Raw genomic sequence first — 22,404 nt, 5'->3', positions numbered from 1 at the left:
CTAAACACCCACCCCAAAAGTGTTAGAACTGAAAACGAAGTCAGTAAAGTTGCAGGATACAAAATCAATACATGGAAATTAGTTGTGTTTCTATACGCTAACAATGAAATATCTGAAAAAGAAATCTATAAAAGAATCTCATTTCCCACAGAGTCAAAAACAATGAAACACTTAGGAATAAAAATTTAACCAAAGAGGTAAAAGATCTGTACACTGAAAAGTGTAAGCCTGATAAAAGAAATTGAAGAAGACACAAATAAATGGAAAGATATTCAGTGTTCATGGATTAGAAGAATTAATATTGTTAAAAATGTCCATACTACCCAAGGAAATGTACAGAATCAATGCAATCCTTATCAAAATTCCAATGGCATTTTTCATTGAAATAGCAAAAACAGTGCTCAAAGTCCTATGGAACCACACAAGACCCTAAATAGCTAAAGCGATTAGCTGAGAAAGAACAAAGCCAGAAGCATCACACTTCCTGATTTCAAGCTATGCTACAAAGCTACAGTAATCAAAACAGTGCGGAACTGGCATAAAAACAGACACAAAGATTAGCGGAACAGAACAGAAAGCCTGGCAATAAACCTTTACATACACAGTCAACTAATATTTTTTTTTTCAACGTTTCTTTATTTTTGGGACAGAGAGAGACAGAGCATGAACGGGGGAGGGGCAGAGAGAGAGGGAGACACAGAATCGGAAGCAGGCTCCAGGCTCTGAGCCATCAGCCCAGAGCCCGACGCGGGGCTCGAACTCACGGACCGCGAGATCGTGACCTGGCTGAAGTCGGACGCTTAACCGACTGCGCCACCCAGGCGCCCCAGTCAACTAATATTTGACAAGGGAACTAAAACTATTCAACGAGGATAAGATAGTCTCTTCAACAATGGTGTTTGGGAAACTGGATAGGGACACACACTGGCACGAAATCGGATCCTGATCTTACAACACTCACAAAAATTGATGTGAAATGAACTATAGACTTACACATAAGACCTGAAACCATAAAACTGGGAAGACAAAAACAACAAGGAAAAAGCTCCATGCCATTGCTCTTGGCAACTCTTCTTTTGGATATGATATCAAAAGCCAAGCACTAAAAGCAAAAATCAGTAAGTGGGACTACATCAAACCACAAAGCTTCTGCAATAACAGAACAAGCAAGTAGCGAAACGCACAGCGATGTCCGGAAAGAGAGAAAATACCTGCAGACCACTTGGCTGACAAGGGGTTAATATCCAGACTATTTAAGGAACTCATAAAACTCAGTAGAAAAAAACAGCAGTCTGGTTACAAAAAAAAAATGGGCAGAAGACCTGAACAGACATTTTTCCAAAGAAGACATCCAGATGGCTAACAGACGCATGAAAAGATGCTCAACATCACTCATCGTCAGGGAAACGCAAATCAAGACTACACTCAGGTATCACCTCACACCTGTTAGAATGGTCATTACCAAAAAGATAAGATAAGTGTTGGTGAGGATGTGGAAAAATCTGGCAGATAAAACCTTTCCGCATGCACTGGTGGGAACGTGAATAGGTATGACTACTATGGAAAACAGTATGGAGCGTTCTCGGAATTAAAAACAGAACTGTCATCTGCTCTAGCAATCCCACTTCTGTGTATATATATATCCACAGGAAATGAAATCAGGGTATCAAAGAGGTATATGCACTCCCATGCTCTTTGCAGCATTAATCACAATACCCAATAGTGTGTGTATGTGTGTGTGTGTGTGTGTGTGTGTGTGTGTATCTATATATATGTGATGAAAAAGTATTCAGCTATGATAAAGAAGGAAATCTTGCCACTTGGGACAACATGGATGGAGCTCGAGGGCATTCTGCTGAGTGAAATAAGTCAGAAAGACAAATATCGTACGATCTCACTTGCACATGGAATCTACAAAAGCTGAACTCACAGAACAAGAGAGCAGAATGAAGGTTGACAGGGGCTGAGGCTGAAGGGTGAGGGAAATGGGGAGAGGTCGGTCGAAGAGCACAAACTTCCAGTTATAAGATGAATAAGTCTGGGGATCTAGAGTGACGGAGTTAGCGATATTGTATTATATACTTGAAAGTTGCTGAGAGCAGGTCTCAAATGGTAATTATGGGACGGAGGCGTTAGCGAATACGGTGGTGATCATTTGGCAACACACAAGCGTATCGATCAATAGCTTATACCACCTTAAACTTACACAATGTTCTATGCCAATGACATCCTAATAAAGCTAGGGGGAAACTACTAAGAATGAATGAAATCTTCAATTGGTCAGACCCTCAGACCCCACTCCCTCTCCTGAATTAGGATCCCAGTTACTACACCACTCGTTTGACACCTCTGCCTCCAGGCAGTGTGTTATGTATGGCTCTTCTTTTTTTCCCAGATGGATTATGAAATGACCGATATCGAGGGCTGGTCCGATGATCCTCGGTGTATCTAGAATCTTAGCCGTGGGCAAGACTGTTGCTGTTGACAACTGGTGGTGGTGGTGGTGGTCTGAGAATCTCTACACATTTTCTCATCTGACCTTTCCTTTTCATAACCCTCTGCCCAGTCTCCTAGAGCCACAGTTGGGGGTGAGGCAGTGCTTGATATATTCTCTTGGTATATCGTGTCTACCATACGATACTAAAGGAAAAAAAGGTAATCAAATTTGCTATATAGTAAAGCTTCAAATAGTTGAGTGATCGATTTCAATCATTCATTTTTGTAAAATTTCAGTAAAACTGATTGCGCTTCACTTTATCTCCTGATATTGCGATATCTGATCAATGCGTCCCCAAATCCTATAAACCCCAGCAGCTTGAATGGACTAAATCGTCACACAAGTAACAGCTTTTCCGACCACACCCAGTCAAGACTTGGCATAAATATGGCTTCAAAGGCTGTACTATCAGCCTCATCAGCTTTACTTCTGCTTCTTGGTTGCTAATTTGTCGAAGTCCTGAAAGTTTTCCCAAAAGCAATAGCGTATGTTTGTTTTATTTGGGTGACGATACTTAGAGCCATGGGTACGTCTATAAGGCTTTTAGGATAATACGCGTTTCCAACTGTCAAACAAGCAATCACGATCTGGCAGATAAAACCTTTCTGTCCAGGATGGGGAAAGACTTTCCAGCCCATAAAAAGAGGCCGGTAGGCTGCAAGGTGCTTTGGGCCCAAGGCTTATGGGTGGCTGGTATCTAGGGAGCTTGGAGGAAGGAGACCCAACTTCACAGCCTGGACCTGTGCCAGGCCGCCCACTGCCTCATCATGCAGCTTTCGATCCCCAGTATTTCCAGAGGAAAGGGGTCACGGGCCACCCATGTAACCGTTCTGAGCTATGGCCGGTCTGATGCAGGCACAAAGCCGATGGAGAAGGGGAAGTCTGAATTGAGACAGACAGAAAGACGGAGAAACAGAGAGGCTGGGGGACGGGAGGGTGGTCTTACGCACATAAGCCTGCAAACTTTAATTCCAAAATTCACCAGCAAAACGAGTGCCAAGAGAGACTGTTACAAGATTATTATGGACTGAATGTTTGTGTCCCCCATCAATTCGTATATGAAAACCCTACCGCCCCCAGCGTGACCTTTGGGAGGTCAGTAGAATTAAATGTGGTATTTAGGGCTTAAATAGGATCGGTGCCCTAATAAAAGTCACAAGAGAACTTGCTGCTTCCTCTCCTCCCCCTGCGCCTCCTTCCTTCTTCTCCCTCCTCTCCCCCTCCTTCTCCCCTCCCCCTCCCTTCTCCTTCTTCCTTCTTCCTCCTCCTCCTCCTCCTCCCCCCCCCCTCTTCTTTCTCCTTCTTCGTCTCTCTCTCTCTCTCTCTCTCTCTCTGGCTCCACCACATGAGAACACAAAGACAAGCTGACAGCTGCAACCCTGAAGAGGGCCCTCATTCTGGAACCCTGATCTTCCAATCTCCAGAACTGTGAGAAATACATTTCTGTTGTTTATAAGCCACCCAGCCTATGGTATTTTTTGTTAAAGCAGCCCAGGGGCGTCTGAGTGGCTCCGTGGGTTAAGCATCCGACTTTGGCTCAGGTCATGAGCCCCCTGGTTTGTGGGTTCAAGCCCCACGTTGGGCTCTGTGCTGACAGCTCAGAGCCTGGAGCCTGCTTCAGATTCTGTGTCTCCCTATCTCTCTGCCCTCCACTGCTCATGCTCTGACTCTCTCTCTGTCTCTGAAAATTAAATGAACATTGAAAAAAAATTGTTTTTAAATAGCCCAAATGGACTACGATAAAAATCAACACTTAGGGAATAAAATAATAACATAAAAACAATAGGGCCACCTGAAAATAGCTCTAAAATAAGTATGTTTGTATCTGCTTAAAGATGTGTGGCTTATTTCTGGAAGGAAATTTGTAATTCATTTGCCTCAAGGAAAAGCAACCAGGTGGCTACGGATGGGGTGGGAAGGAGGCTTCACTGAATATACTGTTTCTTTTGAATTTTGAACCATATGAACACATCAGCTATTCAAACAAATTTATATAGTAAAGAAATAAGAACACCCTTTTAAAAAGAACTATCAATTATTAAAAAAAGAAAAACAGAAACAAAATGGAAACTTGTGGATATAAGTAAGAACCCACTAGAAACCTGAAAATAAAATGTATGATCATTGAACAGTATCTGTGCAAGAAATAACGTTTGGCCGGTCACAGTTGGAAATAGGCAGATAACTCACAGAAAGCCACATGGAGACATACTGAGGTATAACGAAAGTGAAAAAGAAGTTTGGAAAGATGGGGCTGTAATCAGAGTCCACAGCATATGTCTATAACAATTCCAACCCCCACCCCCATACACTGAAGGCTAAATGTAATAACGTCCTACCAGACAACTGCCGTCAGAACTGTCAAAAATAAAAGTGGAGAAAAATCTAAAAAAAAAAAAAAAAAATCTTAAAAGCCATCAATAAAAATGAGGGAAATATCTATTAAATACTGATAATTAGATTGCCAGTGGATTTTTGTCGGCAACACTACATGCCAAAAGACAACGGAGCATTTCAAAGGAATGAGGGGAAATAAACCATCAAGCTAAAATACATTACCTAGCTAAACTATCATTCCAAATTGGGGTCAAATAACATTTCTGATATGCAACTATTAAGAAGAAGTCTTTACCACTGTCCCCCATCAATTCTTACTGAAGCCAGGGAAGGATGTATCTGAGAGCCAAAGAAAAAGTAAATCCAAAAGGAAATTGTGGAATAGACAAATACTAGCACAGAAACTGATTTTTAAAAATCTAAACCTTAGAAGTGGTCAGAGATTTGGTCAAAAATTAATATTAAAGGATAGTCACTGTAGCGTTAATTGTAACAGATAACATCTAGTAACAAAAATATTAATGGTAAGGATGTGATTAAGTCAATGGTGCATCTGTAATGTGGAATATTTTCATATTACACAGTGATGAGTATGTGCTAAGAAAAAGCGAGATGCTTTCTTTGATGACCTTTAAGTCTGTTCTAGTCCTAATGCTATACATACTAGAATATAATGCTAATACATACTAGATCGATACCATGTTAACTGATTGATTGGAAACGTAAGACTTGATAATTAAGAATGTTTTTTAAACTTCTGACATCTGTTCCAAGCTTTGTAGCACTTCGCTTTTATTTAAATCTTTTTTAAAAATGAAATTTTTATGTAAAGATTTTATTTGAAAACCTAGACTCTTCAAAGAACTGTCTCAGTCTTTCATATATTTCATAATCATCTCAGAAAATGCCTTTATGTTTAAAAGTTTGTTCAGTGTTCATTCCGTTTTTTCCTGCCAGAAGAAGAGAGAAGAAAGAGAACACTTTTCCTCCAGAAAATGAGGGAACAATTAGGATTCCACAACTTTAAAAAATGTACAAAGATCACGGAGAATGTAAACAGGGGATTGCTAGAAATGGACTGGAATGAATTGGGAAATGTACCCAAAGCAGAAATCAGATTATTCAACCTTTTAGAGGCAGCATTTCAGTAACTTACAGACATTCTTTAGACAAGAGATAAATCTGTCCTGACTCTATTCCGGGATGTCGACTTTACCAGGAAAACCCCCCACCTCTCTGTGGAGGACTGAGACAGTGGGGCGGGCTGGCCTTCAAGAAACCGAAAGTATTTATGGCATTTCCTCTGCTGTGATTTCCCCCACCCCCTACTTTGTCATAAAAATCTGTCCATTATCTTCCTCTTACAATAGAATTAGTGCTTGCCTAATCGGCTTTCCTGGAATCTAATTATCTTTAAACGCTTTCTCAACTTTTTTCCTGTGTGTGAAAATGAAGACGATATTGCAACAGTGGAAGTCATTTCCAGAAACGTCTAGCTGTACCTTGCACGCTTCCTTCCATAGCTGTATTCATTCACTTGTTAGAGCATGAAATACCCAACACCCCAGATGACAGTCAAGGGCCCGTGTTCTTCTCACACCCACCGTAAAAAGAGCGACAATGAACGGCCCACCTGCCCTCTTGTGCCCACCTAGTTCCAGGAAAACCTCACGGAGGTGAAAACACGCTCCTTCACTCCTCATGTTGCTTCATCACTTGGAATCAACAGGATTGACGTCTGCTCTTTGACACGTTTTGCTAGATTGTAAGATTCCCTCCTCGACACTAGCCACTTGGCTACGACGGTCTGCACGTGACTCTGTGACTCTGTTCTTTTGTGCCTCCTGTGGGCTTCCTTACACGTGGGGCACTTCTGTATTCAGCAAATCCCACACCCCAGCACTCTCTGGGTGATGGGCAGGCAGCAGCATCAGGGACACAAAGTTCTGCCCACCTCTACGGCTTCTACACTAGACTCTATGGCTTATTCCCTAGACTCCGGTGTGCATAATAAGGGTATTAGGGAGAGACAGAACCAAGACCATTTGGTTCACCTTGGAAAGGACCGGAGTCCCTGGGAAAGGAACATATCCGAAGGAGGAAGGAGAGGTGGAAGGCATGGACAGGAAGGAGGGGAGAGTCTGAAAAGAGGGAGGTGAGAACAGGGCAGCCACATGTGGGAGCTATACAGGGTGAGAGGCAGGGAAATAGGACTTTGAGACTGCTGATTTTATTCATGGAAGCCTCCTTTGCTGTTTATTGAAATCGGTTTTTTTTTTTTTTAATGTTTATTTATTTTTGAGGGAGAGGGGAGAGAGAGAGAGAGAGACAGAATCGGAAGCAGGATCCAGGCTCTGAGTTGTCAGCACAGAGCCCGACGTGCAGGCTCAAACTCATGGACATGAGATCAGGACCTGATCTGAAGTCGGACGCTTAACCGACGGAGCCAGCCAGGCGACCCTCGGGATTATGTTTCTAACCACAGACTTGATTCCAACCCATGTGGCAGGATTGATGACCCGATGAGCCGCCTTTCGGTGAGCACGCTAGCGCTGTAATCCTTTTTTGTTCTTGTTGAGAACTATGCTTTCCCTTAAAGGAGTGGACAGGCTTTCTGAGACACAAGCCAGCGGGAAAGATCTGGGGACACGGATACATGTTGGTCCTCACATGAAGCCTCCCCTGGGGCTCCTGAGTTTGTTTCTTTGTTTCGGCAAATTAGAAAGGGAAGAAGAGTCTTGGGGATGAGGAGAAAGAATCTTTCTCAGTCACCTGATAGAAACAGAAATTGAGGGGCGCCTGGGTGGCTCAGTCTGTTGAGCGTCTGACTTCCGCTCAGGTAGCGATCCCGTGGTTGGTGAATTCGAGCCCCACCGTGGGCTTGCCGCGGTCAGTGCAGAGACCACTTCGGATCCTCTGTTCCTTTTCCTCTCTGCCCCTCTCCTGCTCGTGCTCTAATTACTTAATTAAATTTTTAAAAAGTAAACAGAAACTGAGCATAGTAGTGTGGTCAACTCTTAATTGGTCCCCTGGGAACCATCCTGTCTTAATTATAAATTCCAAGGGGCACGTGGGTGGCTCAGTTGGTTAAAGGGCCGACTTTGGCTCAGGTCACGATCTCGCAGTTTGCGAGTTCGAGCCCCGCGTCGGGCTCTGTGCTGACAGCGTGGAGCCTGGAGCCTGCTTCGGATTCTGTGTCTCCCTCTCTCTCTACCCCTTGCCCGCTCACACTCTGTCTCTCTCTCTCTTTCCCAAAAGTAAACATGAACAATAAATAAATAAGTAAATAAATAATTCCAGGACCACTAATTAGCATCCTCGATAAGCTCCCAATTAGTTGCCCCAATCACCACGGCCACTAAGTTTGGGAACCAGGTAGAAACACTGGGGTGGGGGGGTAGAGGCTGTGTCAATGAGCATTTCCTGGGTGACAAACAACCACAAAACCAGAACCGTACGTGTTCGTGTTGTGGGTGGGAGAGTCTGTGCTGTGTCAACGGAGGCTCGGGTGCTTGGATTCCCCATGAAAGACTGACGTGACGATCCAGGCTCAAAGACAGTCGGAAGGAAGCTGCCAGACACAAAGCAGCTGGGAGAGCGTGGCCACTGCACCGGGAGCAGGGGGTCTTTTCTCCTCATGTTTGCAGAGGTCATGGGTCACAGCCAGGGCGGTCTCCAACCCGAGGTTGTTTCCAATCATCTGAGGGAGTCCTCCCACTGGTCAGGAGGGGGCGTGTTGGGCCCTACAAGGTGCTGTCAGGGCCACCTTCCCCATCGGGTGGGTGTGGGGTGGTGAAGCCACAATGTAAATACGTTCTGAGGAAGCTACGGGTTACCCTGGGGGCCACGTTGAAGAGGAGAGCCCTGCCCTGCCCCTGTGGCTCCTGGTCTGTCAGCCCTGGGGAGCTGGAAGCAGTCAGGCCAGGATGTGAAACGCCAAGAAGTCGGGAAGTTGTGCCCTCGGGCTTCTAACGTGTCACCTGTTTGTCACTGCCTTTGCCTCCAGCTTCCCTTCCGTCCAACCAACCGCCTATTCTGTCATTTATGGCTCACAAGTCTAAGGTCAGCTAGGGGTTAGCTAGGTCACTGCTGATCGCAGCGAGGCCAGCACAGGTATCTGGGGACCAGCTGGTGGGGGATAGCGGCTGGCCTCAGCATGGGTGTCAGAGACCATTCGGCTCTGACTCACCCTCAAGAGGCTGGTCTGGGCATGTTCTCCTCAGGGCAACTGCCGAAACCTGAGTGGACAGGCCCTGTTCCAGCATCTTTTTGAGCCATATTTGCTAACATCCCATTGACCAAAGCAACTCTCAGTCCAAAGGTAGGACCAAGAGGAGGCCACTGCAAACTTACAGGGCAAGGTAGGACATATATAAGGGGAGAGGAACTGGTGGCTTTTCTGTGACCTTCCTGCCATAATCCCCAGGGCAGGTCTGGTTTACGCTCTTTACCCAGGATTTGGCCCAGGGTCTCTCCTTTCACATCGCCAGGCCCCCTTGATCTGCATGGGGTCCCTGTCACTCCCCTTTGGCCTGTCCCGCTGCCAACCACAGCAGACGTTAAGGGTTCTGCTGAATGTTGACCAGAGCTTGGGTTAAACAGAACTAGAAAATCCAATCTACTATTTTGTAAGGTAAAAAAAAAAAAAAAAAAAAAAAAGTCAAGTGCATTGAAAAATCTAATGTAATTCACACTGTTACTTCCCCCATTTGCCTTTATTAAGAACGCATATTAAGCTCCCCCGCTGGATGAAAAGGAGGGATTGGTTTCTCATTTTCCTTCCCAATATCCTTGTGAGTACGTAGGTTACGTCGTTTTACGCTCAGTATAGTAACACAGTCCCGACATCCAGAGAGACTGTGTCGGGGCAGCTGGGTGGCTCAGTCGGTTAAGCATCTGACTTCGACGCAGGTCATGATCTTGCAGTCTGTGAGTTCGAGCCCCGCGTCAGGCTCCATGCTGACAAAAGAGCCTACTTGAGAATCTCTCTCTTTCTCTCTCTCTGCCCCTCTCCCATTTGTATACTCTCTCTCTCTAAAAATAAATAAACTTAAAAAAATAGACAGTAGCTCTTCCTCTAAAAGAAAAAGAGAGAGAGAGAAAGAGAAAGACTATGTCTTGGTCAGGAGGCTATAGCAAGTTATTGGTTGGGAAGGGGAGTGGTAGGTATGTAGTTAGTGACTCTCAATCAGACCCCAGCCCCCTCCTCTCTTCTTCCCAGGTCCCTCTGGTCTAGCTTCCCTCTTACTGTATTTCATAGCCTGACCCATCTCACACCTGGGTAACAGGATGTATGAGTTGAACGATCACTCCAATTAATCAGATGGGTATATTTTTAAGGGAGACAATTTTATGACATGCTTTTAATGTCCCAGTATTCGAAAGGAAAAGAGCTGGGTAAATATTTTCATTTAGTCCAATGGCCCTAAAGCACATGGAGAAATTAGAATATGTCTGGAGAAATCCCTACCAGTTTTGACTCTTGCTAAGATAGAATTAGAAAGTGATTTTCTAGTTTCTGTCGCTTGCCAAAAAAAAAAAAAAAAAAAAATTCTTTTTACGGAAGAAGAAAAAGTACTTGAGAATATGAAAACAGATCATTTAGATCTCTCTCTTTCTCCCTTTCTCTCTCGTATGGTTGCTTGCAGAATGATAAAATGTCGTTAGTAATGAAAACAACAGCTTGCAAGTTAGAAGGACTGCCAGAATCAACATCGTAGGAATGTTTCTTGGGGTGCAAGAGTAAGCATTATTTTCATTTTGTACTTGAATTATAGGTATTACCGTTCACGACTCCTTGCTAGCCACTGTTGCCCCAAAGAAGATTCAAAAAGCTGAGAGTTGATTTTATGAACGAGAGTGCTTCGTGGGGCCTGTCATAGGTCAACTCCAGTAAGAGGGCAAGTGCAGGACAAATGCCTCCAAAGTTTAAGATATGCTGGGGCATTCCGGGTCAGGAAGAACATGTCACAGGAAAAACAAAACAAAACAAAACAAAACAAAACAAAACAAAACAAAACACACACACAGACCTATGCAAACGAGAAAGACGGACTGACCTCGGAATCAGGAAACGTGGTTGAATTCTTGAGCCCCCCACTCATGAGCTATGTGTACTCCTGTACATCTCATCTGAGCCCATGTCCTCGCTGATTAAACGGAAATTAAAACAACAGCAATAATCATACTTCACATGGTCGGTGAGGATTCGGTGTGACGGACAGAGCAGATGCCGCCGAATTATAAACTGTAGTGCTTGGTGTACATGCCAAGAAGGCAAGACAGCGGTATGGGAGGCGCAAGGTGGTGCTGGTTCACCACCCTCCTATGTAAGAAAGCTCAGAACAGTCCCCCATTCCCTTGTCCCGTCCCTGGATGTGCTCCCATGCGGTTCCCCAGTGGCCCCTCCGGGTCTGTGTCACACATTCATGTTGACCATGAGTCTTGACCTCGTACCCTTGTAAGACCCTCGAGATTCCCTCTGCCTCACTTCTCTTTTGAGCCCTTTTCCTACGTGTGAACTTGAAAGAGTAGTATTTCCACACGATGTGCGCACTCAGTCCAAGGACTCTAGGGGTGGCTCGGCCCTACCTTTGGCTAGAAGAGGCAGAAAACATCTAACCGTCCTGCCAAAGTAGAAACTGATTTTTAAACAACAGAGGTGACTATGATGAAGGTACAGTTATAATTGCTATTTTGCAAATTAGAAAATTGGGGTCGGAGAATTCTTCAAGTTGTCCGAGATCTCCCAGCTGGCAGGCGACAGAGCAGAATGCAAATTCGTTTGTGAAATGGGGATCATCTTGACCTTTTAAAGTATATTAGCCAGAATATTCTGCTTGTAAGACCAAAACCAGACTCCAACCAGCTTCCACAAAATCCAGCTTGCACACAGAACTAGAGGTCAGAAAGGGAGTTCTGGAGCCTGGGTGGGGTCAGGAGTTCAGCGTCTCTATCTCTGTCTTCCATTCCTCCGTCAGAACCTTCCTACCTTGCAAAGAAGATGGCTCTTAGCATTTCCAGATTATTCGCATCCTCACAACCAATTAACTGCAGGGCTAACTTTGTTGGTAGCTCCAACAGAAAAGTTCTAGGGAATATTTCGATGGGCCCAGTTTGGATTACATACCAATGTCCGAATCCAGCAAAGGGCATTTCAACTAGCAAGTTCCAGATCAGGGGTGGGCAAACTAGAACCAGGGGCCCAATCCATCCCAGTGTGGGTCACATCTGGTCATGTTCATTTATTTATATTGACTGTGGTGGTTTCCACGCCACTAACGGTAGAGTTGAGTAGGCACGACAGAGGCGGTATGTCTTTGCAAAGCCAAGAATATGTTCCGTCTGATTCTTTGCAGAAAAAGTTTGGCAAGCCCTGGTCTACATGATCCAATCGCCCGTGTTCTCAAGTTTGACCTTCCTAAATGACCCTGAATGTTTCACAACGGAGAATTTAATTATCAGAAAAAGGAAGAGGAATACCAGGCAGTGAAACACAGCAGGTGTCTTCTCTGTGAGTTTTGTGATGGGTAGAGTCCCACATGGTGAAAGTTCTAGAACATAACACTTGATTCAGGTAATGCTTTCCTCACACCTCTCTCACACACGCCTAATCTTTTATAAGGGAGGACCAGGCAGGCATTATAAATAGGACCTGAAATGTATCTGCAAGAAATGGAAAGCAAGAGAGCAAATTTTTGACAAATATGGAATCCCTATAAGTAGTTCACCACACACCTTCTCTTCAGTACTGGCAACTGTTTCCAGTCAATTAAGGACGAAAGAAAGGTATCTGAGGAAAAAAGGAAGGGGAAAAATGTAAAGAAAATACTGCAAGAAAAGAAATCCCCAGGCCTCCCCTTTCCCCAGCCTGGGGGGCCCCAAAATTCTGGCTGGGCTATTCATTCATAGCAGAGTTAGCGTCTCAACACTACCTGCCCGGCTGAAGCATAGCTCCATGACTTTTGCTACTGGACTGAAGTCCCTATTGCTTTTGCCATTCTCAAAGTTGAGGAGAGAAACCCCATTCAAGATCAATGCTCAGCGCAGGTGGGAAGTGAGTCAGCCCATCTTCAGGGCCCCAAGCCACCTTCTCTTTCCTTCTCCATGGAAATCCCTCTGAGGGGCCATCAGCTCCAGAAGCCCATTCTTCCCTCACATTCTCTACTCCTTGTTCTAAGACCTCATGGAAGGATCTGGTGCCTCTCATTTATGATGCTAGTATAAAACAGGGGGGCGGAACAGTCAGATGGGGTCAGAATGTACTGGGTTTCTCCTGGTTACAACCAAATTTGCCATGTGCTTTAACTTTTTTCTTTTAAAGTTTATTTATTTATTGTGAGAGAGAGAAAGAGAAAGAGAGCATGTGTGCCCACGTGCACAAACAAGAACAGGAGAGGAGCAGAGAGAGAGGGAGAGACAGAATCCCAAGTAGGTTCGATATAGAAGAGCCCGACTCGGGGTTCGATCTCATGATCATGAGATGATGGCCTCATGACCTGAGCTGAAATCAAGAGTCGGCTGCTTAACTGACTGAGTCACTGAGGCGTCCCTGCTTTAACTTTTCTAAACTTCTTCTTGCAGAGTAGAAACAACGAAAAGAACCAGTTCACAGGTTGTTGGGAAGTTTCAGTGAGATCTTGTGTTTAGAGACCACCTCATTTCTTATTGCTGATAAGAGAGGTGTTGCTCTGGTTAAAGGTACTTCTGACTTCCATGATCAATTGAAAGAATAATTTTGGAGAATTCTGGCCTTCCCAAGCCCTCCAATGTGGGCAGTGGTCTTCTCCACTTCATGACATGGCCAGTCTGGTCTGGGAGACTGGAGACCCTCAAACCCTCGACCGTCCTGCTCTGTTGCACTGTCTTGAGATCAACCCTTTTAGCTTAAATAATGAGGCAGCCCTCCTTCTTCTATCCAGATGTAACAACTCTTTTCTCCTAGACACTGAGACCAAATTTTACCCCCCTAGTTATCTGAGTGCAGACGGGAGAAGAATCGCGTGAGAACACTGTACATGTGAGAAGCGGCGGGGGGTGTGGTGGCGGGGAGGAGGATGGTCTGTGTGGAAATCCTTGCTCGGCACACACTCTTTGCATCTTTTTTTCTAGACCTGTGCTGTTCTGAGTCAGCACCGATTACCACAGGCATAATTATAGGACTCTGCGGGCAAGCGTTAGTACGGCTGACGATCTCGCTTTGCAGAGTGATTATCTGAGAAGCGTCCTCAGCTGGTGCACCAGGATTACAGCATTTGAGCAACTACAAATGAAGCCAGTGCTGGAAAAGGCAGCACTTGTTCAGTCAAGAAGAGCTGTCAAAGAGGGCAGCCTGCAATTAGATCAAGCATGCTGTCACCAGGGGGCTGGCAGCCCGGTTCACACACCCTAGGGTTGCTGATGACCTTTAACAGATGTAGATTCTCAATAGAGAAACCCCTAGGGGCAGAGCAGATAAATGCACTTTGCAGCCGGTTGCTTCATCGTTCCTCCTCTGCTCGGCTGGGCATCTCCTGGGCTTACAAAGGTCATTGTGAAGATCTCTCCGGGACTAGACCAGCCAGTCCCACCTGTGATCTTGTGCTTGGGTATCCCTGGGGGCAACTCAACCCAAACCACTCACTTTTGCCAGCCCCTTGACCATTGTGTTGATATGTAACTTTTCACTTTCTTTGCAGAGAAGAAAAGAAAAAAATCCCAGCACCTCCCACCATCGCCACCACCACCACCAAAATGAGATTATATCCATCAACCGTTCCCAACAAAGAAACGTCATCTCCAAATGTTTTGCCTTAAAGGGCACACGGGGTAGTCTTCCAACGTTTATTTATTTTTGGGACAGAGAGAGACAGAGCATGAACGGGGGAGGGGCAGAGAGAGAGGGAGACACAGAGTCGGAAACAGGCTCCAGGCTCTGAGCCATCAGCCCAGAGCCCGACGCGGGGCTCGAACTCAGGGACCGCGAGATCGTGACCTGGCTGAAGTCGGACGCTCAACCGACTGCGCCACCCAGGTGCCCCGGGGTAGTCTTCCAAATGCAGAGGACTGCTTCTCATCTCTGAAGATCAGGGAACCCACCCGGGAGAGAGGTGTCTGCCTACATGACTGGACTATTTGATATATTCCAATGGTCCTCTCTGTCCCCATTTCCCAACCTGCCTGCTGGCCGCCAAAGAGCTTGTTCCTGTGCAAGCCTGACCTTCTATTAAAGGCATGCTCAGGCTCGCAGAAATGTCAGGTGACTCCCTAACTGGCCTGGACTTTGATCTCCAGCAGATTTACAAACCCCTACAAGATCAGATCTGTAACACTCAGGAAATGGAAAAGTTATAAGCAAGTGCTTCGTAATAGGGGTCCTCTGTTCCAGCCACACCCCGCACTTTTTATGCCGCCTTCATTCCCCACACCCCTTTCCATGCATCAGAACACTCTTTACCTTCAAGCACAGCACAGCACCTCTTCCGGGGGGCAGTCCTAGACTATCCAGGTGAAAGGGGTCACTTCCCCCTCAGGAAGGGAGAAAAGCAGCCTATCAGAAAGAGCACTGGCTGAGAGTCACAACAGCTGGACCCAAACCCCAGCTTGGCTAGGAACTCACTCCGTTTTTCCAGAATCACCATAACCAAGTACCACAATCTGGGGGGGGGGGGGGGTGCACAAATTGCAGAAATGTGTCGTGAGACAGTCCTGGAGGCTACAAGTCTGAAATCAAGGTATCAGAAGGGTTGGTTCCTTCCGAGCGCCGTGAGGGAGACTCTGTTCCAGGCCTCTCCCCCAGGTTCTGGGGGTTGGCTATCAATATCTGGCGTCTCTTGGCTAGAAGCATCACCCCAAGTCCTGCCTTTGCCGTCACACAGCGTTTCCCCTGTGCGCATGTCTATGTCCATGTCCAAATTTTTCCTTTTCATAAACACACCCACCATGTTGGATTAGGGGCCCACCCTACTCCAGTCTGACCTCACCTTAACTAATTCCAGCTACGATGACCCTACTTCCAAAAACGGTCACGTTCTGAGGTACTGAGGGACAGGACTTCAACATACGGATTTGGGGAAGACACAATTCGACTTGTAACAGGAGCCTTGGGTAAATCTCAGTATCTTCACCTGTGAAATGGAGATAGGACAGAAATAACTGCTCACAGGAGGTTTTGGAAGGACGAGTGCATACGACTACCCAGCCCTGTGGACGCACATGTTTGATTTCATCTGTTAACATGTCTATTTCCTGCTGTATTATTATGCTTCTTACAAGTGTATGCGAGTGCAAGCAGAGAGAAGAGGAAGGAGGAGGGAAGAAAAGACACAAACATAACTGATGGCTCCTCCCTGGGGACGGGGGGGGGGGGGGGACACCAAAATGGCTTCCTTCAATCGGCCACCTACCCAGGCGAGGAGACAAGCTAAGCAAAGAACGCAGTCTAGTAGAGGAACCCAGTGCCCGAGGACCCAGAACAGAGAGAAAGCATTTGCTTGGCAAGTAGGAAGGGCAGACATCGCCCCCGATGAGGAGAGATCAGCTTTGGTAAATTCTTGCCCAGAATTTTGCAATAAAAAAAAAAAATTGAAAGAAGCTATTTTAATCTCAGCACACATGTATAATTTTATCGCACTTATTTTTGTTCCGAATTACATATGGTTTAGGGAAGGAAGGCTCTTTCACAACCTTCTGGGGCTTAGTGCCTCCAAAGACCCTACAAGAGCTCTTGGAGAGCTTGGCACAAAAATATGAAATTGCGTTAAAAGAACAAATGATCCTGAAGAAGGAGAAAGGGAAGAGTGGCTTCTAAATAAATAAATAAATAAGTGAATAAGTAAGTAAGTAAGTAAATAAATAAATAAATGTGGAGGCACCGGGAGCTCTGATGAATTCATGCCAAAAAAGGATCTTCTAAAAGGCAGTAGGAGATAGATTTTGTGAGGACACAAAAGCATGTAAAACAAACTAAAGCCCCAAGTAAGATGAGGCTGGAAAAATCCCATTTTAGGTCTTTTTTTGAGTTCTTATGACGAGAAGAGGTGGAGTTCAGATCAAAGGAGAGGGAGTTAAGGGGCCACCAGGGGATGGAGTTGCCAGCAGTGGGCCGAGGGTGGAAACCTCCCATCACCTCCCATCACTTAGTACACCTTTCTCCTTTTGGCCAAGGAGAATGGTTTGCAGAGCCAAAGAATCAGGATCACTCTAATGAAGAGGAAAATGAAGCCAGCGAAGGGGGAGATGACGAGAACCCCAGATGCTCCTGCGGGGTGGTTCCCAACTTGTGCTTTCTCTCCCTCACCACACTCTATCTCTTCCTTCCATTCCCATTCTACATATCAGAAGAATATTCTGGACTCCTTTCTGCCCTTCCTCACCTCCCATGGACTCCTCAGCCCATTGTAAGTGGTCTTCTACTCTTCTGTAAGAGACGACCTATGGTCAACAACGCTACCTATCTGATACACCCAACAGGTACATCTTAGCCTTCATCCCACGGAGCCCTCTGTGGCATCTGATGTGCTGATCACTACCTGCTCCTGAAATTCTATTCCTTTGACTTTTAAGATACCAAGCTCTCTTGGTTCTCCTCTTATCTCTCTATATTCTTCACTTGCCCCTTAAGTCTTGGGGTCTGCAGGGTCCATTCTTTGCCCAGTGGCTTTCCCGGTGATCTCACCCACGGTCATGGACATGTGGTTGGTCTGCCGCATCCATCCCATTTTAGAGTATTTCTCTACGTCAATCATGGCACGTCTGTCCCCTTTCAGGGATCAAACTGCCCCAAACTTAGTTCCATGAGAACGGGTATTTTATGAAAAGAAAGAAAATGAACTTCTTGGCCAAAAATTTAAAAATCTCACTTTTAGGGATCTATCCTAAGGGGGAAAAAACAACGTGAAAAGATATTTACTAGTAGGACTACCTATAGCAGGGCAAATCTCCCCCAAACCTAGATTTTAGCCAGGTGAGACCCAGGTCAGACTTCTGAATGCACACAACTGTGAGACAGTAAATTCATGTTGCTTAAACCACTTTGTTTGCGGTAATTTATGAAGAAAGACGTAGAAAACAAAAACAACTTCTTTTTTCTTAAGGCTTCCAGGTGATGGAAATTTTATCTCGGCTGCCAGTTAAGGCTTTTCCCTTTGTGGGAAGAGTTGTGTGATACACGTGCTCTTGGCAGAGAGAAGTCTTGGGCCTGAAGGAAGCCAGCCTCTCGAGGAGCAAAAAGATGTCATTCAAGGAAGAGGGCATCCAGTTGGATGATGCCAGGGCCTGGCGTGTGATTTCTGTCCTCGAACCTTCCCTCGGGCTCTGCGCCCTCCCCACCCCCTTGCTCTCTGGCCGAGACAGATCCCGGGCAGCGGGCCCCAAGAGTGAGTCTGAACACCCTCTACACAGCACCCAATCCCCGCCAGTTTGGGCCACCCTGGTTTAGAGCACAACCGGATACCAATTCACCAACTGGGTGCTTGGGGGCTGGGAGGAGGGGAGGGGGGCCAGGTCTGCCCCTCGAACCTTCCTTATCTCACTGGGGATTCTGAGTCACTTAAAAGAGACCCTCGCTAAACCCGAACCCTTTCAGCCTCCCGTGGCTGATCCCCCCGAGCTGGCTCCCCCTTTCTGCCACCATCTCACCCCTCTGAACCCCAGGACTCCGCTGAGTGCATGGCCAGGACATCTGCAGGGCCATCACCTGCTTGTACACCCACCACACCGCCGACACCACGGTGAACACGGTCCCCTCCAGTGAACCCCACGGGCGATGCTCGCTTATGCTCGGCGGAAACCATAGCGTCTTTCCTGGTGAGGATGAGAACAGATTCCCACCCCACCCCCACCCCCCACCGGTGATGTGACAGGCCGGATTTCCTGCTCAAACGACTGCCTTTGGTCACAGCTTCTAGACAGAAAGCTCTGGGTTGGAAGCAACGCATGCCCACAGATGGGGGACTGTGGTCTCTTCTCTGATCCTGGGGCAGTTTCTGTGCGGATACAGGGAAGCCCACGTCAGGGACCACGCAGGTACTGGGGCATCTCCCGTGGCCCTCCCCTTCTGGATGCTTCTGTACCAAAGATGAAAAGCAGACTTTGTTTTGTCTTGTTTCACTCAGCCGGGTGAGGCTGGGCCCCACGCACACGCGGGAGGCGGGCTCTTCCCTTGGTTCTTTGCAGCGGGGGTGGGGGGGGGGGCACAGAGCTTACTGTGGCGAGTCACTTGGGAGGACGAGCAAACAGAGGGTGCTCTCCAGGCCCACAACCATTTTCCACTGAATCTCATTTAAAGACACGCTTACCTGAGATGCTCTACATTTCCCCTTGGAGAAACGACCTTTGCTGTAGGGCTAATAGGCCAAATTCAAGGGCGCCTTTTCCCTGAGGACATGGGAGGGGACAGACTCCATCTGTCCTCCCCGCTGGCACACAGGGCACCCACACTCGTTGCTGCTGCCCCTCCCTCACAGCCACCAACTGGCTTCCTTGCCGTGGGCCCAAATGTTACATGTGATTTTCAATGGTGCACGATTTATTTCACAAGCTGCACAGGACACCCATAATGTCAGCTACAATGGGGTTCCTCACTGTTTCATTACAAGTTTCCAGGGGTGCCTGGGTGACTCAGTCGGTTAAGTGTCCGACTTTGGCTCAGGTCATGATCTTGCGGTTCATGAGATCGAGCCCCGCATCGGGCTCTGTGCTGACAGCTCGGAGCCTGGAGCCTGCTTTGGATTCTGTGTCTCCCTCTCTCTCTCTGCCCCTCTCCTGCTTGCTCTCTCTCTCTCTCTCTTTCTCTCTCCCTCAAAAATAAACAAACATTTTAAAACATTAAAAAAAAAAGTTTCCTATAACCTTCTGATCTGATGGGAGAAGTCTAGCTACAAAGTTTATGCATACATTTCAGATAACATGGGGTGGATGTTCTCTGTTTAGACCAATGTGGGCCCCAAAGTAGCCGTTGGAACACTGAAAAGAAAAGCTTGCCAAGAGCTGAGCTCCTTCCCTGGCTGAAGAGGGAGCAGGGGGCAGAGAAGGCCGGCTCTGGGGCGTGAAACTCCTGCGTGGCTGGCCTTGCTTTACGATGCTTTTCCACGTTCTCGTCTTAAGCAACGGGCATGAAGCGTTGACTACAGAATGCTCACAGGCTGGGTGATCGATAGCGTGAATCCACCTGCCTCCAGCTGGTACCCTGGAGCCCTAGTAAATCCTGTGGTCACCTCTGAGCGTGGCCGCAGGACTTCTGTCAGGCACAGCCTCACAAGCAAAGGAGAGCGGATTACAAGGTACACTGGTAAGGTCCACGTGACCCTCACGAGAGAGTCTTCCTTCCATGCTCTAGATGAGGAAACAGAGGCTTCAGATATCAGGACCCTTTCCCCATGACCGAGCTGGAAAGAGATGGAGGCAGGACTCAAACCCAGAACTTCTGACTCAAAGGTTTTGCTCCCAGGCTCCATTGGCCAAAAACATCCCCAGACATCACTAAAGGTTCTGTGGGGGGACAGAATTGTCCCCGGTTGACAACCACCATGCTAGATGAAGAAAAGCACGAACACATCTGAAGCATGTGCTACGTGCCAGATGCTTTACTGATGCGGTCTAGGATTTGGCCTCCTTGCTCCCCTGTGAGGTAGGTATTATCGCACGGGGCAAGGGAAGAGACGGCGGAACAGAGAGGCTGGATAGTAACTGGTTCAATTTAGAAGCAGCACAGCTGGGTTCGGAGGCAGGTCTGTCTGCTTCCCATGCTCACAGGAGCCAGAAATAGCAATTGAAAAAAGAGCCTGTACAGGCATCTTTGGGTGTTCTAGAATTGTTCCTTTTTATTTTATTTTTTTAAAGTAGGCTTCCTGGGGCGCCTGGGTGGCTCAGTCGGTTAAGCGTCCGACTTCAGCTCAGGTCACGATCTCGCGGTCCGTGGATTCGAGCCCCGCGTCGGGCTCTGGGCTGATGGCTCGGAGCCTGGAGCCTGCTTCCGATTCTGTGTCTCCCTCTCTCTCTGCCCCTCCCCCATTCATGCTCTGTCTCTCTCTGTCTCAAAAATAAATAAAGGTTAAAAAAAAAATTAAAAAAAAAATAAAGTAGGCTTCCTGTCCAGTGCAATACAGGGCTTGAACTCACGACCTTGAGATCAAGACCTGAGCTGAGATCAAGAGTCGGATGGCTAACCGATTGAGCCACCCACGCGCCCCCTACGATTGTTTTCTTTTTTTTTCTTTTTTTTTCTTTTTTCTTTTTTCTTTTTTTTTTTCAATATATGAAATTTATTGTCAAATTGGTTTCCATACAACACCCAGTGCTCATCCCAAAAGGTGCCCTCCTCACTACCCATCACCCACACTCCCCTCCCTCCCACCCCCCATCAACCCTTCATTTAATCACCATTCTTATTTTATATTTTTCCTAGTTCACAGAAAGGCTGAAGTCTGAATGGATATATGAGGCACTAATTTCCATTTTTCTCCCCAGGACTGTTAAGTGTAGGACTCATAATTTCACTGTACATTTTCTTCAGTGCCATTTCAGAAACGCATTCAAAGTTGGATATATTTTCACATGGAATGCCTGCTGGGCTCCCTCTGGTGTCGGCTAAGAGTACACTTGACTTTAAAGGAGCTCACGTGTGACTACATTTCAAGTTAATGAGGAATACATTCCTCCTCCAGAGGCAGTTTCAAACATCCAGCTGGCTCTTCTTGACGACATTGTAAAATTGTTTTATTCGGATCTCACAAATATTCTATGAAGGGTCTAACATAATTTAAGTTTTATAGGGTTGGGAAACAACACATCTGAATTTGCTGTTTCAATTCGTTTTTTTTGAAGGACCCAAAGTGACATTTCACGAGATAGGACTCTGGCAAAACAGACATAGATCTACCTGTGTCTATCTGTATATATGGACGAATGAAAACGTCCAGTCTCACCCTGATCAAAAGAAATGCAAATTAAAATAATAACGTGGTAGTGTTTTGCTTCACCAACTAAGTAAATCTTTACGTGAATAACACCAAATTCTGTGAGTGCCAAATAAAACGCATATTCTCACGCGTTGCTGATGCCTTTTTCAGGCAACCATCTGGAAGAATAATTGAATAACATGCAGAGAAAGCCATAAAGATCTTGCATGCATGCTCTCTGACCCACTCATCCTATATCTAGGAATGTTTAAGCAAATACTTCAGAAGGAGGAAAAAGCTCTTGGCCTGTGAATGTTCATTTCAGCACCGATTGTAATAATAAAATGTTGGGAGCAGCCTTGGTACTCAACAATGGAAGATGGTATATTTAAGTAAACTGTGGTAAATTATCCATTCCTGTACGGGAATGCTTAAGGTGGGCTTTAGAGCCAGAATGTCTGGGTTGAAATGCTGGCTCTGACTCTAGCTCTGTGATCTTAAACAGGTTTATTCTTTTTTTTTTTTTTAATTTTTTTAAATGTTTATTTATTTTAGAGAGAGAGAGAGAGAGAGAGAGAGACTGACAGACTGAGCAGGGAAGGGGCAGAGAGAGGGGGAGGCATAGAATCCAAGGCAGGCTCCAGGCTCTGAGTTGTCAGCACAGAGGCAGACGCAGGGATCGAACCCACGAAC

The sequence above is a fragment of the Leopardus geoffroyi genome, chromosome B2 (assembly GCF_018350155.1).
Source record: "Leopardus geoffroyi isolate Oge1 chromosome B2, O.geoffroyi_Oge1_pat1.0, whole genome shotgun sequence".
Lineage (NCBI taxonomy): Eukaryota > Metazoa > Chordata > Mammalia > Carnivora > Felidae > Leopardus > Leopardus geoffroyi.
This window is presented reverse-complemented; position numbering follows the sequence as displayed.